At 63.9% G+C, this 15,418-nt stretch overlaps 8 non-coding genes across 8 annotated transcripts; 6 read left to right on the forward strand and 2 right to left on the reverse strand.

Annotated features, from left to right (window-relative positions):
- Positions 1-5,433: 5,433 nt before the first annotated feature.
- On the reverse strand, positions 5,434-5,516 carry TRNAL-CAG (transfer RNA leucine (anticodon CAG)). Its single transcript has one exon. It is a non-coding gene; the product is annotated as a tRNA-Leu (tRNA).
- Positions 5,517-6,153: 637 nt separating this feature from the next.
- TRNAD-GUC (transfer RNA aspartic acid (anticodon GUC)) lies at positions 6,154-6,225 on the forward strand. Its single transcript has one exon. It is a non-coding gene; the product is annotated as a tRNA-Asp (tRNA).
- A 609-nt stretch (positions 6,226-6,834) lies between these two features.
- Positions 6,835-6,906, forward strand: TRNAG-UCC (transfer RNA glycine (anticodon UCC)). The gene has a single exon. It is a non-coding gene; the product is annotated as a tRNA-Gly (tRNA).
- Positions 6,907-7,208: 302 nt separating this feature from the next.
- On the forward strand, positions 7,209-7,280 carry TRNAE-CUC (transfer RNA glutamic acid (anticodon CUC)). The gene has a single exon. It is a non-coding gene; the product is annotated as a tRNA-Glu (tRNA).
- A 5,780-nt stretch (positions 7,281-13,060) lies between these two features.
- On the reverse strand, positions 13,061-13,143 carry TRNAL-CAG (transfer RNA leucine (anticodon CAG)). Its single transcript has one exon. It is a non-coding gene; the product is annotated as a tRNA-Leu (tRNA).
- A 637-nt stretch (positions 13,144-13,780) lies between these two features.
- On the forward strand, positions 13,781-13,852 carry TRNAD-GUC (transfer RNA aspartic acid (anticodon GUC)). Its single transcript has one exon. It is a non-coding gene; the product is annotated as a tRNA-Asp (tRNA).
- A 609-nt stretch (positions 13,853-14,461) lies between these two features.
- On the forward strand, positions 14,462-14,533 carry TRNAG-UCC (transfer RNA glycine (anticodon UCC)). The gene has a single exon. It is a non-coding gene; the product is annotated as a tRNA-Gly (tRNA).
- A 302-nt stretch (positions 14,534-14,835) lies between these two features.
- Positions 14,836-14,907, forward strand: TRNAE-CUC (transfer RNA glutamic acid (anticodon CUC)). Its single transcript has one exon. It is a non-coding gene; the product is annotated as a tRNA-Glu (tRNA).
- Positions 14,908-15,418: the final 511 nt, after the last annotated feature.

The raw sequence follows: 15,418 nt of genomic DNA on the forward strand, positions 1-15,418 counted from the left end.
TCGGCTGGCCACCGAATGGGCCAGGACTCTCGAGCAGAGCGGCTTCCGCCAAGCCAAGCCCGGTGGCTGACGGGCCACTTCTCTCTCGGCTGCGGGGGATCTGGGCCTAATGGTTGGGCCACCCGCCAGAGCCACTCATGCCAGCAAGCGCACTGGCTTTTCCGAGGCGTGCCAGACCCTGAGCGCGGGATCCGTGATTGGGCTCCACGGGTGTCACCGGCTTCGGTAGAAATGGCAGCGGAACTTGAGGAGCCGAGACCACGGGCCATAGCGCCAGGGAGGCCGAGCTGCGACAGTCACTCTGGCAGCATGACTATGTTCTTCTTCATGCGGACATGATATCGATGGGATTCCTGTGACGTGTGGTAACACGTGTAGATTGCGTAGTGATCGATGAGCCACTGAGGGGATGTAGGGCATCCATCCCGTGGGTGTCTGTCGTCTCTACCTGTTGGGAGCATCTCAGGTGCTGTCTTCCAGGAGCTCTTCGGAAACACGCACTAATACGTCGTTGTTACCCCTAGTCGCCCTACTCTGCCCTAGAACATTCTTAGAACGTATTCCCTCCATCTAAACGCATGCTGGTACCCAATTCACCAACCTCGCTTCACCGCAGTCACCCACACACCCTCTCCAGCCTCTGATCTCTACCTGTTGAGAGCATCTCAGGTGCTGTCTTCCAGGAGCTCTTCGGAAACACGCACTAATACGTCGTTGTTACCCCTAGTCGCCCTACTCTGCCCTAGAACATTCTTAGAACGTATTCCCTCCATCTAAACGCATGCTCGTACCCATTTCACCAACCTCTCTTCACCGCAGTCACCCACACACCCTCTCCAGCCTCTGGTGTCTATCGTTCTACTCTCTACCTCCACAAGGTGAACTTTTTGAGCTCCCAGGATTGGGGTAAGAACCTGCCCTCTCTGTCTTTCTGTGCCCGGCTCATTTGGTGTTCCATCGTGACCTATAGCTCCGCCTCTGTTGCTGCAGACGAGAGGATTTCGTTCTTTTCTACGGCCAAATGGCATTCCATGGTGTCCATATGCCACATTCTTGTTAATCCATTTCCCGGCTGACGGACACTTAGGTTGTCTTAACGACATCTTGCCTACTTGCACGTCCTTCATAGGCTCTCTGCAAGAAGAAAAATATGGCTCTTTTTGCCCGACCTCGCAGGCAGTCAGACCTTATGGTTGTCTTCCCCTGTTCCCTAAAAGTCGCTGTTCTTCTATTCTTTCTCAAGGTGCGCTGATCTCATATTGTTCAAACACACGTGTTTTACCATCAATTTGTAGAGTTAACACAATTGTCACAGGGGTCCTGAGGTGAGGTACATCCTCAGCTTACGGAGATAACAGGATTAAGAGATTAAAGTAAAGACAGGCGTAAGAAATTATAAAAGCATTATTTGGGAACCGAAGAAAGTCCATATTAAAATGAAGTCTTCACAGTTTACGTGCCTCTGCCGCGGCTCCAGCCGGTCCCTCCGTTCGGGGTCCCTGACTTCCCGCAACATACACGTGCGTGTGTGTACACGTGCTCCCGCTCACTGTTGACGGGTTTGAGATTCTCGCCTATTCTGGATGTGAAAATGAATCTTGAGAGGTCCCATTAGTTAGACCAACCTGGCCACGGGCATTGAAGCGTGGAGATGCAGGAGTTCGTGGGGAAAACCCAACGGCCAGGCTGACCAAAGCGCATGTGCGGGGTTGGGGTTCCTGATAGACTTCCAGCCGAAGTTTGCTTCCCATTGCCTGACCTACGCTCTCTATCTTCTCCCCAAATGTCAAGGAACATGTGGAGATGGTACCCATCCCCAGCGCCAAGATTCGCTGTGGAACGCTTTTCCCATCCCCTCCTTAGCACAGATGAGCCCAGTGCTCCAACCCTCTATTCAACCCGTATTGATCATTATTGTTTGGCTGATCCCCCAAGTCAATGGCAGAAGTCAGTCGACTTCTTGCCAAAACTCCTCTGTAGGGGCAAAGTAGACGTCCAACCAACTGCACAAACCTCTCCCGTGTCATTCGTGGGATCTTGGCACAGTCGGATCACCTGCAGAGACCAGACCCTGTCGGGGATAGAGATGTTTGCCATCCCCACGGGAGGCTGGCTTGCTTGCCAGCGTGATGTGGGTGGATGTCAGTGGGTGACAGTGATGGACGAAGGTGTCCGTTCCCGTGGCTGGCGTCCACCCCAGCCCGGGGCAAGGGGCTGACACCGAGGAAAGGAGAGAAGCATGTCGCGTGCTGGGAGCTGGAAGAAGGAGTCCAGGGTGTCCAGGGGGTGCACAGGGCTGGCTGGCCAGGTCTGGGAGTGAGGCTGTCCAGTGAAACGGAGGTTGTGCAGATGCCTGGGGCGTCAGGGCACCTCGCGGGCCGCCTATGCGGTCGGAGGGATCCCAGCTGGTGGCGGAGCTGGCGTGTGTCTGAAGAGCCTGAAGGAGGCCAGGGCTGGGGGATATGAGTCGTCTGAGTGAGGGACATTGACGGCGAGAGGGAGAGTTGACTGTGCGAGAGAGAGAGACAGAGAGATAGAGACAGAGAGAGAGAGAGAGAGAGACAGAGACAGAGACAGAGAAAGACAGAGAGGGTGAGAGATTGAGAGAGAGAGACAGAGAGAGAGAGAGAGTGTGTGTCTGTGTGTGTGTGTGTGTGTGTGTGTGTGAGTGAAAGGGCGGGTGGGGTGAGACAAAGGTGGTGGAGGGAGGGCTGAGCCTGAAGGCTGGTGGGAACAGTACCTTTTCAGCGGGTTGGCCTGGGCAGGAAGGAAGTCTGTGTGGTCAAAGGGCACCCCCGCCGGCGAGACTGGGCTGCTGCTTGGGCTGGGCGGTCAGAGTATGGAGTGGGGCTGGGGTGAGGTGGCAAGCAGCCCAGGGTGGGAGAGACGTCGTGACAGAGCGACTGGAGGCCACGTCCCACGTCCCAAAAGGGTAGGGAATGCAACTGGACCCGAGACATAAATAAGCCGTCTTCAGGACGCACATTCACGTCTCAGGCATGTGTCTGGGGCTGAGATGAAAAGAGGTCCGAGGGAGAGAAACAAGGCAGCATCGTCGACTAAAGTGGTGGATTGGGGTTAGGTTGGGAGATGCGACATGGCGGTGGTGGTGCCGGCAGAATGAGGGGAGAGAGTGTGGAGTAGCCGGAACACGATGAATATAGACGGTGCACATGCCACGCGTACACTCGTGTGGTCGCGTTAAGGACTGTGTGACCAACTAGGGGAAAGTGATGAGTTACTCCCCGGAGTCGCGACTTCCTTCCTACTGGAAGGGCAACCATGGCATCATTTTCTGGATGTGGGGAGCCAGCGAGGGGGAGAGAGAGAGAGGAAAAGAGGTCGAGGTGGTGAAATGTGAAGAGGAGAGGTGGGGCGAGTGGCTGCAAGCCCGTGGTGCCTGGCGGTGTTCCTTGAAGTGAAATGCGTCGGGCAGAGGCGGTGGCAGGGCAATGAAGAGAAACAGGAGCAGGAGGCTGCCCAGGGCTGGTGTCTGGCGCGCTCTCGTGTTTGGAGGGGTTGTTGTTACCAAGGTGGGGGGGCGGGGGGACAGGCTCAACCGTAAGTCAGTGGAGAGAGGCACGGAAGAAAGGGCAGAGGGGCGTCGCGCGTGGGAGCGCAGCCGGTGCCGGACTCGCTCGCGCGCCCCGAGTGTAAGGAGGCGGCAGAGGCGAGCGCAGCTACGCCTTGGTGCTGCTGCAGCACCAAAATGGGAGGGTGTGCTGCATGGGCCGGGAATCGAACCCGGGCCTCCCGCGTGGCAGGCGAGAATTCTACCACTGAACCACCCATGCACCGATGGCAAACGCCAACGGAAGCTGGTGCAGCGGAGCTCGCCACCAGCGGCCGTTCACTGGTCACCGCCTGCCGTGGGCCTCCGTCCTATTGGAGCGGCCACGAGAGGCTGGCCCGATGGGGCGGGCAGAAGGGGAGGCTCCCGTCACGTCGAGGGACCTGAGGCGGGGCGCGGAGGGAGAGCGGAGGGAGAGAGGCCGACTCGGCCCATCTTGCGCTTTCTCTGCCGCCCAGGGCCGAGAGACTGCCCGCCGGGGTCTCCAGGGGAAGGACCAGCCGTGGCCCGCGCCCGAATGCCCGTGTGGGCAGGTGAGCTGTGGCGGGCCTTGCTGAGCGCGGATCCCCGGCACAGACCCAAAGTTCTTGTTTTTGTTTTTGTTTGTTTCTTTCTTTCTTTCTTTCGAGGGTCCTTTTTTTTTCTTTCTTTTCTTCACCGCCGGGCCGGCCTTCTCACTTGTGTCACCTGCGGGTGGGTGGGGAGGTGGGTGTGTCAGCGAGCGGGGGCGGCGATGGGGAACGGGTCTCGCAGCCGTGGCGTGCGGGCTCAGAAACGCAGACCAAGTCCGTGGGCGCCTCGCTCCTGCGCTGTGACCCACCCCACCGGCTCGCACTTGGGCTGGTAGGGAGGCTGGAGCGCGAGAAAGGAGCGGAGGAGCGCTTCGGCAGAGCCGCAGCTGGCTGACCCTGGAGAAGGCGCGCTGGGTGTGGCTGGGACGGCCCAGGCCGCGGCTTCCCCCGTGGGGATGCGGTGTGGCGCGGAGCTGGTCCCGGCGGGGCCTGGCGTTTGTGGGCGCGTGACGGGGATCTAGGGCTTCCGCTCGTGATTCCTCGTTGGCTGTCCTTCCGGGTTTGGACTCGCCTGCCAGGCTGTGTGCAGGGTTCCCGCTGCCTGTGGCCGGCAGGCGTCCGGGCTGCAGGTGGGCCGGCAGGCAGGTGTTAGCGGGAAGGGAGCACAAGTAGCGAGGTGGGATCGGCGACGTGGCTAGGGCGTCTGGAGAATGGAATGCGCGGCCGGGGTCCGAGGGGTCGGAGGAAAGGACAGGATGTTGGATGGCGTGCCTCTGGTGGGAGAAGTGTGTGCGGCTCCACGAGCGAGTCGCTCGCTGCCGTTCAGCGGTCAGAAGTTGGAGGGTGAAACCGGGCGGGCTGTGCAGGCCAGGACGCCTCTGGGCAGCGCAGCGGCGATTCGAGGCGGTGGGCGGTGGGCGGTGGGCGGTGGGCGGTGGGCGGAGGCCGGTGGGAGGAAGGAGGGAAAAGGAGGAATAGGGCAAGAATCTGGGCTGTGTCTGTTTGGGCGGGCGGAGGAGATAGGCAGGGAAGAGCGTGGAAGGTGGTCGCGGTCGCTCGCTGTGTGTGGGGCCAGGGAAGAGGGCGTGCGAGGTGGCGGGGAGGGCGTCCGTCCGAAGGGCAATTGGTAGAGGGTCGCGGGCGCTGGCGCATGGTCCTGGGCTGTTTCTGCGACAGGCGGCGGGTGGGCAGGAAGAACGGACGTGCCTGAGAAGCGGCGGCGTTTTGGAGGCTTGCTTCAAGGGGGCTGGAGTTTGGAGAGCGGGCAAGGGCTCAAGGCAGGAACCGGCCAAAGGTGCTCCAGGGTTGCCATGGGCGTTGCCCTCCGGCGGGCGGGCCAAAAGGTCGGCTTGTCAGGAGTGGGATTCGAACCCACGCCTCCAGGGGAGACTGCGACCTGAACGCAGCGCCTTAGACCGCTCGGCCATCCTGACGGCGCGCCGGGGCGCGTCGCCGCTCGCATGGCTGGGACCCGGCGCGAACGCCTGCGCCGTTGGCCGGCGCCTGTCTGGGTTCGGTGCGCAACCGACGGACCGCGCGGGCGGAGCGGGCGCCAGGTGAACGGAGCCGGCCGGCGTTGACGTGGACGCCCCCGCGTCCCCACCCCGGACCCAAACGGTCCGCGTCGGGCCGGCCGCCGCCGCCGCACGCCCCAGCCCCCGCGCCTGGGCTCGCCGAACCCCGCAGGGCGCTGCGCCCACCGCGTCCTAGGAGCAGCGGCCTGACTGTTTCGCCCGCGCCTCTTCCTGCCCCGGCGCGATCCCCGCGTTGGAGACAGCAGGCAGGGCGCACGGGGAGGTTCCACGCCGCTCCGGTACCTGTCGGGGTCCGGGTCCGGCTCCGGGTCCCAGCGGGATCGCAGGGTGCTTTGTTGGGTGTCGGGGTAGGTCGCGCCAATGGTGGCGGGGGGCGGGTGGCGGGTGGCGGGTGACGGGTGGCGGGTGGCGGGTGGCGGGTGGCGGGTGGAGGGCGAGCACGCACCGGGCCCCTGCGGTCGGGGGAGGGGATCAAGGCAGGGCTAGGCGTCCGCGGTCGCAGTGGGGTCTGGCGTCCCGGCGACGGTCGCCGTCGTCCTCGTTAGTATAGTGGTGAGTATCCCCGCCTGTCACGCGGGAGACCGGGGTTCGATTCCCCGACGGGGAGGCAGCCGTCCTTTTTGGGCCGCCGCCTCGGACCCAGCCTGTGGGCCCTCCTTCTCCTTCCTCCGCCCTCCGGCTAGTGGCAGTGCGCCATCTCGGGCCTGGCCTGCCCGGCCCCTTGGCCCCCTGGGCCCCCTGGGCCCCCTGGGCCTCCTGGGCCCCCTTGGCCTCCTGCCTTTTCTTCTCGCCCGCGGCTTGGTCGCCGCAGGCGGGCGGCCTCCTCTGGCCCCCCACGGCGCCCGACGAGCTGCCGGCCCAAAGTGGGTGTCGGAAGAGGCTTTCTGCGACGCACAGGGCCCGGCGCCCGGTGGGAGGCGGAGGAGCGAGGACCCTGTCGGCGCCGGCCGTGTCCCCGCCGGGCACCTGGTGGGGAAGGGCTCTGGCGGCCCCGGGCGGCGAGGGAGCGAGAGCGCCCCCAGAGGCAGGCGGGCGGAACGGGGCAGCCGCGCTCGCCTTGCACCGGTGGGGCGCCGGGCGGCCTTCGGCGGGGCCGTGGCAGCGCGGAGCTGCGGGCGGGCGGACGGACCGGGCGTCGGGGCCGGGCTGCCCCGGGCGTCGGCGGCGCGCTGGTGGGAGCCCCGGGCCGGCGTGGCGGGGCTGCCCGCGCCGTGCGGCGTTGGTGGTATAGTGGTGAGCATAGCTGCCTTCCAAGCAGTTGACCCGGGTTCGATTCCCGGCCAACGCAGCGGGCCGACCTTTTGCGGAGGTCCCGGGCGCGGAGCTCGTGTGGCAGCTTGGCCTGTGGCTGCGTGCCTGTGCGCCCGGGAAGGAGGCGCGCGGTGTTTGGAGGGTGTGCTGCGAACAGGGCAGAGCTGCTCGTGAGGGCAGGCCGGTTGCCGCCGGCGTCGCGGGGGCTGGTTGCGGGTGTTTGTTTTAACCCGAAGCAGGGGACAGGCGCCAAGGTAGCGCCAAGGTAGCGCCAAGGTAGTGCTGGGGGCCGGAGGCGCCCGGGGCCAGGAGGCGCAAGCCGGGCCCCGAAGCCGTCTCTCCCTGGTGGTCTAGTGGTTAGGATTCGGCGCTCTCACCGCCGCGGCCCGGGTTCGATTCCCGGTCAGGGAAGCCTTCCTTCTTTGGCTCTGCCTGCCAGCTGCCAGGCCCCTTCACACCTCCCCTTTTGGCCAACAGGCTCGCTCGCTCGCTTCTCCCGCGCCCCAGCCACAACCTCCCGCGGCCTCCACGTGCGCCCCAACGCTCCCCGCCTGCCTCCACCCATCCGTCCTTTTGGCCTCGCTGGCGCCACCTTCGCAACATCAGCTTCACAGCTCTTCCTTGTCACGTGCTCGCCTCGCTCCCACTCTTTCTCAGCGGCAAAGCCCACTGGCCAGGTCAGGCTTTCTCCTCCCATGGCCGCCAGGTGACCCGCCACCACCACCGCCACCCTCGCACTCTCGGCTGGCCACCGAATGGGCCAGGACTCTCGAGCAGAGCGGCTTCCGCCAAGCCAAGCCCGGTGGCTGACGGGCCACTTCTCTCTCGGCTGCGGGGGATCTGGGCCTAATGGTTGGGCCACCCGCCAGAGCCACTCATGCCAGCAAGCGCACTGGCTTTTCCGAGGCGTGCCAGACCCTGAGCGCGGGATCCGTGATTGGGCTCCACGGGTGTCACCGGCTTCGGTAGAAATGGCAGCGGAACTTGAGGAGCCGAGACCACGGGCCATAGCGCCAGGGAGGCCGAGCTGCGACAGTCACTCTGGCAGCATGACTATGTTCTTCTTCATGCGGACATGATATCGATGGGATTCCTGTGACGTGTGGTAACACGTGTAGATTGCGTAGTGATCGATGAGCCACTGAGGGGATGTAGGGCATCCATCCCGTGGGTGTCTGTCGTCTCTACCTGTTGGGAGCATCTCAGGTGCTGTCTTCCAGGAGCTCTTCGGAAACACGCACTAATACGTCGTTGTTACCCCTAGTCGCCCTACTCTGCCCTAGAACATTCTTAGAACGTATTCCCTCCATCTAAACGCATGCTGGTACCCAATTCACCAACCTCGCTTCACCGCAGTCACCCACACACCCTCTCCAGCCTCTGATCTCTACCTGTTGAGAGCATCTCAGGTGCTGTCTTCCAGGAGCTCTTCGGAAACACGCACTAATACGTCGTTGTTACCCCTAGTCGCCCTACTCTGCCCTAGAACATTCTTAGAACGTATTCCCTCCATCTAAACGCATGCTCGTACCCATTTCACCAACCTCTCTTCACCGCAGTCACCCACACACCCTCTCCAGCCTCTGGTGTCTATCGTTCTACTCTCTACCTCCACAAGGTGAACTTTTTGAGCTCCCAGGATTGGGGTAAGAACCTGCCCTCTCTGTCTTTCTGTGCCCGGCTCATTTGGTGTTCCATCGTGACCTATAGCTCCGCCTCTGTTGCTGCAGACGAGAGGATTTCGTTCTTTTCTACGGCCAAATGGCATTCCATGGTGTCCATATGCCACATTCTTGTTAATCCATTTCCCGGCTGACGGACACTTAGGTTGTCTTAACGACATCTTGCCTACTTGCACGTCCTTCATAGGCTCTCTGCAAGAAGAAAAATATGGCTCTTTTTGCCCGACCTCGCAGGCAGTCAGACCTTATGGTTGTCTTCCCCTGTTCCCTAAAAGTCGCTGTTCTTCTATTCTTTCTCAAGGTGCGCTGATCTCATATTGTTCAAACACACGTGTTTTACCATCAATTTGTAGAGTTAACACAATTGTCACAGGGGTCCTGAGGTGAGGTACATCCTCAGCTTACGGAGATAACAGGATTAAGAGATTAAAGTAAAGACAGGCGTAAGAAATTATAAAAGCATTATTTGGGAACCGAAGAAAGTCCATATTAAAATGAAGTCTTCACAGTTTACGTGCCTCTGCCGCGGCTCCAGCCGGTCCCTCCGTTCGGGGTCCCTGACTTCCCGCAACATACACGTGCGTGTGTGTACACGTGCTCCCGCTCACTGTTGACGGGTTTGAGATTCTCGCCTATTCTGGATGTGAAAATGAATCTTGAGAGGTCCCATTAGTTAGACCAACCTGGCCACGGGCATTGAAGCGTGGAGATGCAGGAGTTCGTGGGGAAAACCCAACGGCCAGGCTGACCAAAGCGCATGTGCGGGGTTGGGGTTCCTGATAGACTTCCAGCCGAAGTTTGCTTCCCATTGCCTGACCTACGCTCTCTATCTTCTCCCCAAATGTCAAGGAACATGTGGAGATGGTACCCATCCCCAGCGCCAAGATTCGCTGTGGAACGCTTTTCCCATCCCCTCCTTAGCACAGATGAGCCCAGTGCTCCAACCCTCTATTCAACCCGTATTGATCATTATTGTTTGGCTGATCCCCCAAGTCAATGGCAGAAGTCAGTCGACTTCTTGCCAAAACTCCTCTGTAGGGGCAAAGTAGACGTCCAACCAACTGCACAAACCTCTCCCGTGTCATTCGTGGGATCTTGGCACAGTCGGATCACCTGCAGAGACCAGACCCTGTCGGGGATAGAGATGTTTGCCATCCCCACGGGAGGCTGGCTTGCTTGCCAGCGTGATGTGGGTGGATGTCAGTGGGTGACAGTGATGGACGAAGGTGTCCGTTCCCGTGGCTGGCGTCCACCCCCGCCCGGGGCAAGGGGCTGACACCGAGGAAAGGAGAGAAGCATGTCGCGTGCTGGGAGCTGGAAGAAGGAGTCCAGGGTGTCCAGGGGGTGCACAGGGCTGGCTGGCCAGGTCTGGGAGTGAGGCTGTCCAGTGAAACGGAGGTTGTGCAGATGCCTGGGGCGTCAGGGCACCTCGCGGGCCGCCTATGCGGTCGGAGGGATCCCAGCTGGTGGCGGAGCTGGCGTGTGTCTGAAGAGCCTGAAGGAGGCCAGGGCTGGGGGATATGAGTCGTCTGAGTGAGGGACATTGACGGCGAGAGGGAGAGTTGACTGTGCGAGAGAGAGAGACAGAGAGATAGAGACAGAGAGAGAGAGAGAGAGAGAGAGACAGAGACAGAGACAGAGAAAGACAGAGAGGGTGAGAGATTGAGAGAGTGAGAGAGAGAGACAGACAGAGAGAGAGAGAGAGTGTGTGTCTGTGTGTGTGTGTGTGTGTGTGTGTGTGTGAGTGAAAGGGCGGGTGGGGTGAGACAAAGGTGGTGGAGGGAGGGCTGAGCCTGAAGGCTGGTGGGAACAGTACCTTTTCAGCGGGTTGGCCTGGGCAGGAAGGAAGTCTGTGTGGTCAAAGGGCACCCCCGCCGGCGAGACTGGGCTGCTGCTTGGGCTGGGCGGTCAGAGTATGGAGTGGGGCTGGGGTGAGGTGGCAAGCAGCCCAGGGTGGGAGAGACGTCGTGACAGAGCGACTGGAGGCCACGTCCCACGTCCCAAAAGGGTAGGGAATGCAACTGGACCCGAGACATAAATAAGCCGTCTTCAGGACGCACATTCACGTCTCAGGCATGTGTCTGGGGCTGAGATGAAAAGAGGTCCGAGGGAGAGAAACAAGGCAGCATCCTCGACTAAAGTGGTGGATTGGGGTTAGGTTGGGAGATGCGACATGGCGGTGGTGGTGCCGGCAGAATGAGGGGAGAGAGTGTGGAGTAGCCGGAACACGATGAATATAGACGGTGCACATGCCACGCGTACACTCGTGTGGTCGCGTTAAGGACTGTGTGACCAACTAGGGGAAAGTGATGAGTTACTCCCCGGAGTCGCGACGTCCTTCCTACTGGAAGGGCAACCATGGCATCATTTTCTGGATGTGGGGAGCCAGCGAGGGGGAGAGAGAGAGAGGAAAAGAGGTCGAGGTGGTGAAATGTGAAGAGGAGAGGTGGGGCGAGTGGCTGCAAGCCCGTGGTGCCTGGCGGTGTTCCTTGAAGTGAAATGCGTCGGGCAGAGGCGGTGGCAGGGCAATGAAGAGAAACAGGAGCAGGAGGCTGCCCAGGGCTGGTGTCTGGCGCGCTCTCGTGTTTGGAGGGGTTGTTGTTACCAAGGTGGGGGGGCGGGGGGACAGGCTCAACCGTAAGTCAGTGGAGAGAGGCACGGAAGAAAGGGCAGAGGGGCGTCGCGCGTGGGAGCGCAGCCGGTGCCGGACTCGCTCGCGCGCCCCGAGTGTAAGGAGGCGGCAGAGGCGAGCGCAGCTACGCCTTGGTGCTGCTGCAGCACCAAAATGGGAGGGTGTGCTGCATGGGCCGGGAATCGAACCCGGGCCTCCCGCGTGGCAGGCGAGAATTCTACCACTGAACCACCCATGCACCGATGGCAAACGCCAACGGAAGCTGGTGCAGCGGAGCTCGCCACCAGCGGCCGTTCACTGGTCACCGCCTGCCGTGGGCCTCCGTCCTATTGGAGCGGCCACGAGAGGCTGGCCCGATGGGGCGGGCAGAAGGGGAGGCTCCCGTCACGTCGACGGACCTGAGGCGGGGCGCGGAGGGAGAGCGGAGGGAGAGAGGCCGACTCGGCCCATCTTGCGCTTTCTCTGCCGCCCAGGGCCGAGAGACTGCCCGCCGGGGTCTCCAGGGGAAGGACCAGCCGTGGCCCGCGCCCGAATGCCCGTGTGGGCAGGTGAGCTGTGGCGGGCCTTGCTGAGCGCGGATCCCCGGCACAGACCCAAAGTTCTTGTTTTTGTTTTTGTTTGTTTCTTTCTTTCTTTCTTTCGAGGGTCCTTTTTTTTTCTTTCTTTTCTTCACCGCCGGGCCGGCCTTCTCACTTGTGTCACCTGCGGGTGGGTGGGGAGGTGGGTGTGTCAGCGAGCGGGGGCGGCGATGGGGAACGGGTCTCGCAGCCGTGGCGTGCGGGCTCAGAAACGCAGACCAAGTCCGTGGGCGCCTCGCTCCTGCGCTGTGACCCACCCCACCGGCTCGCACTTGGGCTGGTAGGGAGGCTGGAGCGCGAGAAAGGAGCGGAGGAGCGCTTCGGCAGAGCCGCAGCTGGCTGACCCTGGAGAAGGCGCGCTGGGTGTGGCTGGGACGGCCCAGGCCGCGGCTTCCCCCGTGGGGATGCGGTGTGGCGCGGAGCTGGTCCCGGCGGGGCCTGGCGTTTGTGGGCGCGTGACGGGGATCTAGGGCTTCCGCTCGTGATTCCTCGTTGGCTGTCCTTCCGGGTTTGGACTCGCCTGCCAGGCTGTGTGCAGGGTTCCCGCTGCCTGTGGCCGGCAGGCGTCCGGGCTGCAGGTGGGCCGGCAGGCAGGTGTTAGCGGGAAGGGAGCACAAGTAGCGAGGTGGGATCGGCGACGTGGCTAGGGCGTCTGGAGAATGGAATGCGCGGCCGGGGTCCGAGGGGTCGGAGGAAAGGACAGGATGTTGGATGGCGTGCCTCTGGTGGGAGAAGTGTGTGCGGCTCCACGAGCGAGTCGCTCGCTGCCGTTCAGCGGTCAGAAGTTGGAGGGTGAAACCGGGCGGGCTGTGCAGGCCAGGACGCCTCTGGGCAGCGCAGCGGCGATTCGAGGCGGTGGGCGGTGGGCGGTGGGCGGTGGGCGGTGGGCGGAGGCCGGTGGGAGGAAGGAGGGAAAAGGAGGAATAGGGCAAGAATCTGGGCTGTGTCTGTTTGGGCGGGCGGAGGAGATAGGCAGGGAAGAGCGTGGAAGGTGGTCGCGGTCGCTCGCTGTGTGTGGGGCCAGGGAAGAGGGCGTGCGAGGTGGCGGGGAGGGCGTCCGTCCGAAGGGCAATTGGTAGAGGGTCGCGGGCGCTGGCGCATGGTCCTGGGCTGTTTCTGCGACAGGCGGCGGGTGGGCAGGAAGAACGGACGTGCCTGAGAAGCGGCGGCGTTTTGGAGGCTTGCTTCAAGGGGGCTGGAGTTTGGAGAGCGGGCAAGGGCTCAAGGCAGGAACCGGCCAAAGGTGCTCCAGGGTTGCCATGGGCGTTGCCCTCCGGCGGGCGGGCCAAAAGGTCGGCTTGTCAGGAGTGGGATTCGAACCCACGCCTCCAGGGGAGACTGCGACCTGAACGCAGCGCCTTAGACCGCTCGGCCATCCTGACGGCGCGCCGGGGCGCGTCGCCGCTCGCATGGCTGGGACCCGGCGCGAACGCCTGCGCCGTTGGCCGGCGCCTGTCTGGGTTCGGTGCGCAACCGACGGACCGCGCGGGCGGAGCGGGCGCCAGGTGAACGGAGCCGGCCGGCGTTGACGTGGACGCCCCCGCGTCCCCACCCCGGACCCAAACGGTCCGCGTCGGGCCGGCCGCCGCCGCCGCACGCCCCAGCCCCCGCGCCTGGGCTCGCCGAACCCCGCAGGGCGCTGCGCCCACCGCGTCCTAGGAGCAGCGGCCTGACTGTTTCGCCCGCGCCTCTTCCTGCCCCGGCGCGATCCCCGCGTTGGAGACAGCAGGCAGGGCGCACGGGGAGGTTCCACGCCGCTCCGGTACCTGTCGGGGTCCGGGTCCGGCTCCGGGTCCCAGCGGGATCGCAGGGTGCTTTGTTGGGTGTCGGGGTAGGTCGCGCCAATGGTGGCGGGGGGCGGGTGGCGGGTGGCGGGTGACGGGTGGCGGGTGGCGGGTGGCGGGTGGCGGGTGGAGGGCGAGCACGCACCGGGCCCCTGCGGTCGGGGGAGGGGATCAAGGCAGGGCTAGGCGTCCGCGGTCGCAGTGGGGTCTGGCGTCCCGGCGACGGTCGCCGTCGTCCTCGTTAGTATAGTGGTGAGTATCCCCGCCTGTCACGCGGGAGACCGGGGTTCGATTCCCCGACGGGGAGGCAGCCGTCCTTTTTGGGCCGCCGCCTCGGACCCAGCCTGTGGGCCCTCCTTCTCCTTCCTCCGCCCTCCGGCTAGTGGCAGTGCGCCATCTCGGGCCTGGCCTGCCCGGCCCCTTGGCCCCCTGGGCCCCCTGGGCCCCCTGGGCCTCCTGGGCCCCCTTGGCCTCCTGCCTTTTCTTCTCGCCCGCGGCTTGGTCGCCGCAGGCGGGCGGCCTCCTCTGGCCCCCCACGGCGCCCGACGAGCTGCCGGCCCAAAGTGGGTGTCGGAAGAGGCTTTCTGCGACGCACAGGGCCCGGCGCCCGGTGGGAGGCGGAGGAGCGAGGACCCTGTCGGCGCCGGCCGTGTCCCCGCCGGGCACCTGGTGGGGAAGGGCTCTGGCGGCCCCGGGCGGCGAGGGAGCGAGAGCGCCCCCAGAGGCAGGCGGGCGGAACGGGGCAGCCGCGCTCGCCTTGCACCGGTGGGGCGCCGGGCGGCCTTCGGCGGGGCCGTGGCAGCGCGGAGCTGCGGGCGGGCGGACGGACCGGGCGTCGGGGCCGGGCTGCCCCGGGCGTCGGCGGCGCGCTGGTGGGAGCCCCGGGCCGGCGTGGCGGGGCTGCCCGCGCCGTGCGGCGTTGGTGGTATAGTGGTGAGCATAGCTGCCTTCCAAGCAGTTGACCCGGGTTCGATTCCCGGCCAACGCAGCGGGCCGACCTTTTGCGGAGGTCCCGGGCGCGGAGCTCGTGTGGCAGCTTGGCCTGTGGCTGCGTGCCTGTGCGCCCGGGAAGGAGGCGCGCGGTGTTTGGAGGGTGTGCTGCGAACAGGGCAGAGCTGCTCGTGAGGGCAGGCCGGTTGCCGCCGGCGTCGCGGGGGCTGGTTGCGGGTGTTTGTTTTAACCCGAAGCAGGGGACAGGCGCCAAGGTAGCGCCAAGGTAGCGCCAAGGTAGTGCTGGGGGCCGGAGGCGCCCGGGGCCAGGAGGCGCAAGCCGGGCCCCGAAGCCGTCTCTCCCTGGTGGTCTAGTGGTTAGGATTCGGCGCTCTCACCGCCGCGGCCCGGGTTCGATTCCCGGTCAGGGAAGCCTTCCTTCTTTGGCTCTGCCTGCCAGCTGCCAGGCCCCTTCACACCTCCCCTTTTGGCCAACAGGCTCGCTCGCTCGCTTCTCCCGCGCCCCAGCCACAACCTCCCGCGGCCTCCACGTGCGCCCCAACGCTCCCCGCCTGCCTCCACCCATCCGTCCTTTTGGCCTCGCTGGCGCCACCTTCGCAACATCAGCTTCACAGCTCTTCCTTGTCACGTGCTCGCCTCGCTCCCACTCTTTCTCAGCGGCAAAGCCCACTGGCCAGGTCAGGCTTTCTCCTCCCATGGCCGCCAGGTGACCCGCCACCACCACCGCCACCCTCGCACTCTCGGCTGGCCACCGAATGGGCCAGGACTCTCGAGCAGAGCGGCTTCCGCCAAGCCAAGCCCGGTGGCTGACGGGCCACTTCTCTCTCGGCTGCGGGGGATCTGGGCCTAATGGTTGGGCCACCCGCCAGAGCCACTCATGCCAGCAAGCGCACTGGCTTTTCCGAGGCGTGCCAGACCCTGA

The sequence above is a fragment of the Pongo abelii genome, chromosome 1 (assembly GCF_028885655.2).
Source record: "Pongo abelii isolate AG06213 chromosome 1, NHGRI_mPonAbe1-v2.0_pri, whole genome shotgun sequence".
NCBI lineage: Eukaryota > Metazoa > Chordata > Mammalia > Primates > Hominidae > Pongo > Pongo abelii.